Consider the following 7,000-nt stretch of genomic DNA (forward strand, 5'->3'; position numbering starts at 1 on the left):
ACGACACCTCAGGGTCGTTCGCCCCGCCTGACGGTGCGGCAGATGGAGGCGTTTCGCTCTCCATCATCTCCGGTCGAAGATCCCCCGAAGATGAGCTCTGCTGAGAAGGGCTGAGATCCGAACTACAAGGTAAAACTTCGTTTATCTTCAGAAATAAAAACAGGGATGTCCCTTATTACAAAACTCCCCTTTCTACTTACGGCTTGCTAGAGGGCTGATTTCCTTGGGGAAATAGTGCGGCCGGGGCTCCTCCCGGGGCAGGACCCTCTGGTGAGGATTTCTTCCCCCACTTTGAGGCCTTAGCCTCCGGATCTTCAGAAGCGGTCCTCTTATCCCCCTGGAGGGAGGGATTCTCGATCCCCCTTTTTTTAGAGCCTCCTTAGTGGAGGCAGTAGCTTTCCTATTCCCCCTTTCGCCCTCTTCCACAGGCGCGGCCTCCAGCATCTTGGATAACACAGGATCCGGCGTTGTCTCAGGGAGGGGGGCCGGACACCTTATTAGCTTTGCTTTTGCTATCCATTCCTGTTCAAGGGACAGCTCTTTAAAGGGCAAGTTTATGATAAATGTACGAGCAGCGTGTCCGGGCACAGGACTACTTACTTGAGTATCCGGGCGATTGCATCTCAGACTTGCGTCCTCGGTCAAGTCCGGACACATCTCTTGTGATCCGGAGAACAGTTTATACATCTCCATGGGCGTCGCACCCATGAAGTGTTGGAGAGCTCGCGGTCCCTCTGGATTGAATTCCCACAGGCGGAGGGGGTGACGTTTGCAGGGCAGAAAGCGCCGAATCAGCATGACCTGCGCCACTACAACCAGATTGATCTCCCTCTCTTGGAGGTCTCGAATACGGCTCTGCAACAGTGGTACGTCCTTGGATGGCCCCCAGTCAAGCCCTTTGTTGACCCATGACGCCAGCCGTTGTGGAGGGCCCGAGCAAAAAGCAGGCGGCGCCACCCATCTGGTGCCCCTGGGAGTGGTGATGTAGAACCACTCCTGTTGCCATAAACCAAGCTCCTCTTGAAAAGAGCCCTCAGGCCAGGGAGCGTTAGCACTCTTGCTTATAACAGCCCCTCCGCACTCTACCTGCTACCCCTCGATCATCTTCGGTTCCACATTGAAGGTCTTGAACCACAATCTGAAGTGAGGGGTAGTGCGGAGGAAGGCTTCACATACAACAATGAACGATGAGATGTGGAGGATGGACTCCGGATCCAAGTCGTGGAATTCTAGCCCATAATAAAACATGAGCCCCCCTCACGAAGGGGTCCGTCGAGAAGCCTAAACCCCGACGGAAGTGAGGCACGAACACCATGCTCTCACCAGGCTCGGGAGTAGGGATAACTTGCCCTTGGGCAGGCAGCCTATGCGAAATTTCGCCGGTTAGATACCTGGTGTCTCTCAGCTTTAGCACGTCTTCTTCCGTGACGGAGGAAGGCATCCACCGGCCTCGCAGGTCAGAGCCGGACATCGTCGAAGGTCCGAAGCGCCTGAATTTGGAGCCTTGGGTGTTGGAACTCGAGGCAAGGGGCGGATTCGATTGAGATTTAAAGAAAGGAGCAGGCCTTGGTCTCGTTATAAAGAGGTTGAATACCAAGAGCCCTCCCCGTGACCATTTGGGACTCGCCTTCGGTGGAGGGGGCGTGCCAAGGGGTGCGGTTGGGTTACCCACGCCCGTATTAATGAGAATCCCGAAATAAGGGGACACGATCTCTGCTTCGACAAGACATGCCAAGGAAACCGCTTCGCTAAACGCGCTGAGGTGGAACAATAAAAACAATTCGAATAAAGGCTTGGCCGTGGTGTGACGTCATGCCACGAAACACGTCCGCAGATTGAACTTGTGTAAATATTATTCTCTCTACGGTGGTATGTGGAACTTATTTTGCAGAGCCGGACACTATCCTGGTGTTCAAAATCTTCTATGAATTATTCGGAGGAGGAACCCGCCTTGCAATGCCGAACACAATATGCGCGCCGGACTCGTCGTCATTGAAGCCTGGTTCAGGGGCTACTGAGGGAGTCCTGGACTAGGGGGTGTCCGGATAGCCGAACTATCACCATTGGCCGGACTCCAAGACTATGAAGATACAAGATTGAAGACTTCGTCCCGTGTCCGGATGGGACTTTCCTTGGCGTGCAAGGCAAGCTTGGCGATACGGATATGTAGATCTCCTATCATTGTAACCGACTCTGTGTAACCCTAGCCCTCTTCGGTGTCTATATAAACCGGAGGGTTTTAGTCCGTAGGACGAACAACAATCATACCATAGGCTAGCTTCTAGGGTTCAGCCTCCTTGATCTCGTGGTAGATCTACTCTTGTACTACCCATATCATCAATATTAATCAAGCAGGAGTAGGGTTTGACCTCCACCGAGAGGGCCCGAACCTGGGTAAAAACATCGTGTCCCTTGTCTCCTGTTACCATCCGCCTAGACGCACAGTTCGGGACCCCCTACCCGAGATCCACCGGTTTTGACACCGACAGGTACCCATCTTGAATGGGTCCTTTGATGTTAGCAACAAGGGTCTTAGTAACCAAAATAGACCATTCAATGTACTAATAGTAAGAACCAACAAATTTAGCATAAACATGCCCATCACTAGCACGACACAAAACATAAGAAGGGTTAAAAGTCGCCGGCTTTGTTGTTAGGGGTAGTTTTACCCTTCTTGGCATTACCACCCACTTCCTTGTTCTTCTTCTTGTCATGAGTACCCTCACCCGCCTTGACAAAAGTTTGCTTAAGTGGGAGAGGTTGCTTGGTCTTGTTGTTGTTCTTCTCCTTTGACTTGGGTGCAAACCCAAGTCCCTCCTTACCCACAACTTCCTTTTGATTTGTCAAAAGGTCATTGAGGTTCTTTTCACCTTGTATGCATGTCACAAGGCCCTTCTCAAGTTGCTCCTTTAACTTGTCATTTTCCTCCACAAGATGCACATGCTCACAACAAGGGTTAGAAGCATGGACATTATCAATTAGAACGAAAGGAGGACACGTGGAAATCTCCTTAGTTAGTTTCACTTGGAGTTGATCATGAGACTCTTTGAGAGATGCATGAACACCTTTCAAGACCTTGTGAGCCTTGTCAAGAGTGTCAAAATCTTCCTTGAGCCTATCATGGTCAACCCCAATGGCAAATTTCTCAGATTTAAGCACACGGGAAAGAAAAATAGCATGATCAAGATCTTTTTGTAATTTAGTACGATCAATGTTGCGTGACTCCTCAAGATCCAAACAAAGACCTTGCTCTTCCTCAAGAGCATTGAAAAGATCCGCAATCTCATCGGCATAATCCCGACTATGTCCCTCCATCTTGGAGATAGTATCCTCATGAGTCTCAATGATATCATTGGCCTCACCAAGTTGTTCCAAGAGAGCAACAAAGTGCTTCTTGGATTCACCCTTGAGCTTATTCACAAACTTTGTGAATTCATTCTCATCAACTTTCTCCACCTCACTCTCATCAATACAATTTAGCAATGAAGGAGTAGTATTGATGGTGGTTTTGATGTTAGGAGTTACCTTGTTGATACCTTTGGCCATGAGGCACTTGGCAATGGTGTTTTCGTTGGCGCCGAAGAGAGACACCTTGGAGGGTGAAGACGTAGCAATGGCAATTGTTGCCGTTGCCATTCCTTCTCCACTTGTATCTTCCTCTTCATCATCGGAGGGGTACTCTTCATGTGCCACCAAGCCCTTTGGAGGAGTTTTCTTGGTGAAGTTGTTCTTGCTAGGGAAGGACTTCGCTTTATCTTTGCGAATGAGCTTGCCACCATGTCTTCTCTCTTCTCGTAGGGGCAATCCACCACAAAGTGACTCACATTCAGGGCCGACCCTGAGGGGGGGCGAACGGGGCGGCCACCCCGGGCCCCCAAAAGTTAGGGGCCCCCTCCCAGGGTATGTGTACGTATATGTATTACTTCGGGCGAAAATTAAAAATGAAGCCACGGTGGTGAAGTCAGCGACGCCTCAGCCTAGTAGGAAAGAAAAAGAGAGATGTGGGCCTTGCCAATGTTTCCACCACGTCCACGTATAGGCACAAGACATGCACAGGAAAGGAACCGCTGGATTCACGGTTTCCTTTTCCTTCAGGATTGTTCGGGTCGTTCTTCCGCTGATACCACTGTTCTGTTCGTCTAATCATCGACTCGTCGTCTTCAACTCTGAGTCTCTGCGGCCTCCGACCGCCCGACGAACGACGGAACGAGACGACGACCGTGGACTACAGCAGCCAGCAGGTACGTCTCTCCTCGCGGCTTCTGCGGCTCTGCCGTGCGGTCTGCCCTCTCTTCTAGTGTTCAGTGCTCTTCCTGTTTTTCTTAATCCTGATTCCCGAATCAACATGTCAATATGGAATTGTTGGCTGGGCGATTAAATCTTCGAGGATTGAGCACACATAGGCTGATTAGATTACAGAGAGAAGGTACTATATTATGCCCTACCAGATTTTTTCATGATATTAGATGAAGATCGTCCGTAATTAATCTAATATTATAATTAGCTTTCTGCTAATTGTTTCTTTAATTTTCGGAAGGTCATGTCGGCTCCGGGTAGATCCGGAAGTCATAAAAGAAAAATGAAGGAGGCAGATGAGGAAGAGGCATTAAAACAATCCTTTTAAAATATTATAAGAGCAATACGAGCACTTCAAGAAATCTAGAGTTGGCGATAGTTCTCACGGTTGATCAAAAGCCATTCCGAAAGATGATGGTCATACCCCTATAGAAGACGATGTTGACATCGACATGGATGATACCAATGTGAGTGATCACGAGCCCATATTTAATTCATCAGCGGAAGAATCTGCTAGTGTTGAGGAGGAACCGGTTATTACGGTGGATATTTATGATCCAAGCTATTGGGGGTAGTCTTGATAACAAAGCGAGGGACATATTAGTGGAAAATGGGCCTAAAAGGAAAGAAGAGAACACTAAATATCCTTTGCATAAAACTTTAAAACATTTTTCGTATAGTCATTACTCAAGAGAAATGACCAATGGAGAGGTGCGTGAAATTATATCTAATATGATGATTACAAGTTAGACGCTTATACTAAGGGCCCTGAAGGGCTCCGGATTATAGTTTCTCCCTGGGCCCCTGAAATCTCAGGACCGACCCTGCTCACATTGCCACAATTGTAGCAAGTTCTTATATGTTGCTTGTTCTTTGACCCACTTGAGTTTTTCTTGGTCAAGTTGGGCGTTGAGTTCCTCTTGTTGCTCCAAAATTGCCTTGACGCAATAGCCATGTGCTCATGGTAAGCATATTTGGTGTCTTCGGGACCACACTCCTCTTCTTCTTCCTCTTCTTCTTCCGGAATGGCCTTGGCCTTCAAACCAAGGGTGAGAGTGGTCTTCTTTGACCGGACATGAGAAAGAGCATTGTCAACGGGTCTTATTCATGATGTTCATGGCAATAAACTCATCCAACACTTCACTTGAGGTTAAGGTGTGAAAGTCCAGCCTTTGACGAATCACAGAAGACATGGCCTTATTGAATGGCATGATGTCCTTGAGGAACTTGCGCTTGATCCAAGTGTCATCTGTATCCTTGCTTCCATGGTCTTGGAGAGGAACCTTTTCACCCTTCGGTAAAGATCACGTGGATCTTAATCTTAAAGCATCACAAATTCATCGGCCTCATCAAGGACCACTTCAAAGTTGGACCGTTGGATGCTTGAGCTCCCCTTGTACATAGAAACAATGTGCTCCCAACAATCCTTTGCACGAGTGAAAGGTAATAGGTGCGATAGATCTTTGGGAGGGACCGCTTCTTGAAGAATAAACAATGCGGAGTGATTGTATTGATTGTCCACTTCTTCTCTTGGGGGGAAATTGTTTGGATCATGCGGGTAGAAACCTTGCTCAATGATTCTCCAAGTTAGTTGAGAAATGATTCAAATGAGACTTAATGTGAAAGACCCAATTAGCAAAATCACCCTTAACAAGATTGGGAGGAGGATGCTATGTCTTGAGCTTGCGTTGGTTTTCCTCGAAGAGGAGAGGGTGATGCAGCAGAGTAGCGTAAGTATTTCCCTCAGTTTTTGAGAACCAAGGTATCAATCCAGTAGGAGGCTCCTCAAAAGCCCCACGCACCTACACAAACAAACTAAGAACTCACAACCAACGCAATAAAGGGGTGTCAATCCCTTCATGGCCACTTGCGAAAGTGAGATCTAATAAAGATAGTATGATAAGATAAATATATTTTTGGTATTTTATAATATAGATGCAAAAAGTAAAGATGCAAAATAAAAGTAGATTGGGAGCAAATATGATAAGAGATAGACCCGGGGGCCATAGGTTTCACTAGAGGCTTCTCTCAAGATAGCATAAGTATCACGGTGGGTGAACAAATTACTGTCGAGCAATTGATAGAAAAGCAAATAATTATGAGATTATCTAGGCATGATCATGTATATAGGCATCACGTCCGCAACAAGTAGACCGACTCCTGCCTGTATCTACTACTATTACTCCACACATCGACCGACTCCTGCCTGCATCTAGAGGATTAAGTTCATAAGAACAGAGTAACGCATTAAGCAAGATGACATGATGTAGAGGGATAAACTCAAGCAATATGATATAAACCCCATCTTGTTATCCTCGATGGCAACAATACAATACGTGCCTTGCAACCCTTTCTGTCACTGGGTAAGGACACGGCAAGATTGAACCCAAAGCTAAGCACTTCTCCCATGGCAAGAAAGATCAATCTAGTAGGTCAAACCAAACTGATAATTCGAAGAGACTTGCAAAGATAAATCAATCATACATAAAAGAATTCACAGAAGATTCAAATATTATTCATAGATAAACTTGATCATAAACCCACAATTCATCGGATCTCGACAAACACACCGCAAAAGAGTTTACATCGAATAGATCTCCACAAGAGAGGGGGAGAACATTGTATTGAGATCCAAAAAGAGAGAAGAAGCCATCTAGCTAATAACTATGGACCCATAGGTCTGTGGTAAACTACTCACAACTCA

The sequence above is a fragment of the Triticum dicoccoides genome, chromosome 7B (assembly GCF_002162155.2).
Source record: "Triticum dicoccoides isolate Atlit2015 ecotype Zavitan chromosome 7B, WEW_v2.0, whole genome shotgun sequence".
In the NCBI taxonomy this organism is placed as follows: Eukaryota; Viridiplantae; Streptophyta; class Magnoliopsida; order Poales; family Poaceae; genus Triticum; species Triticum dicoccoides.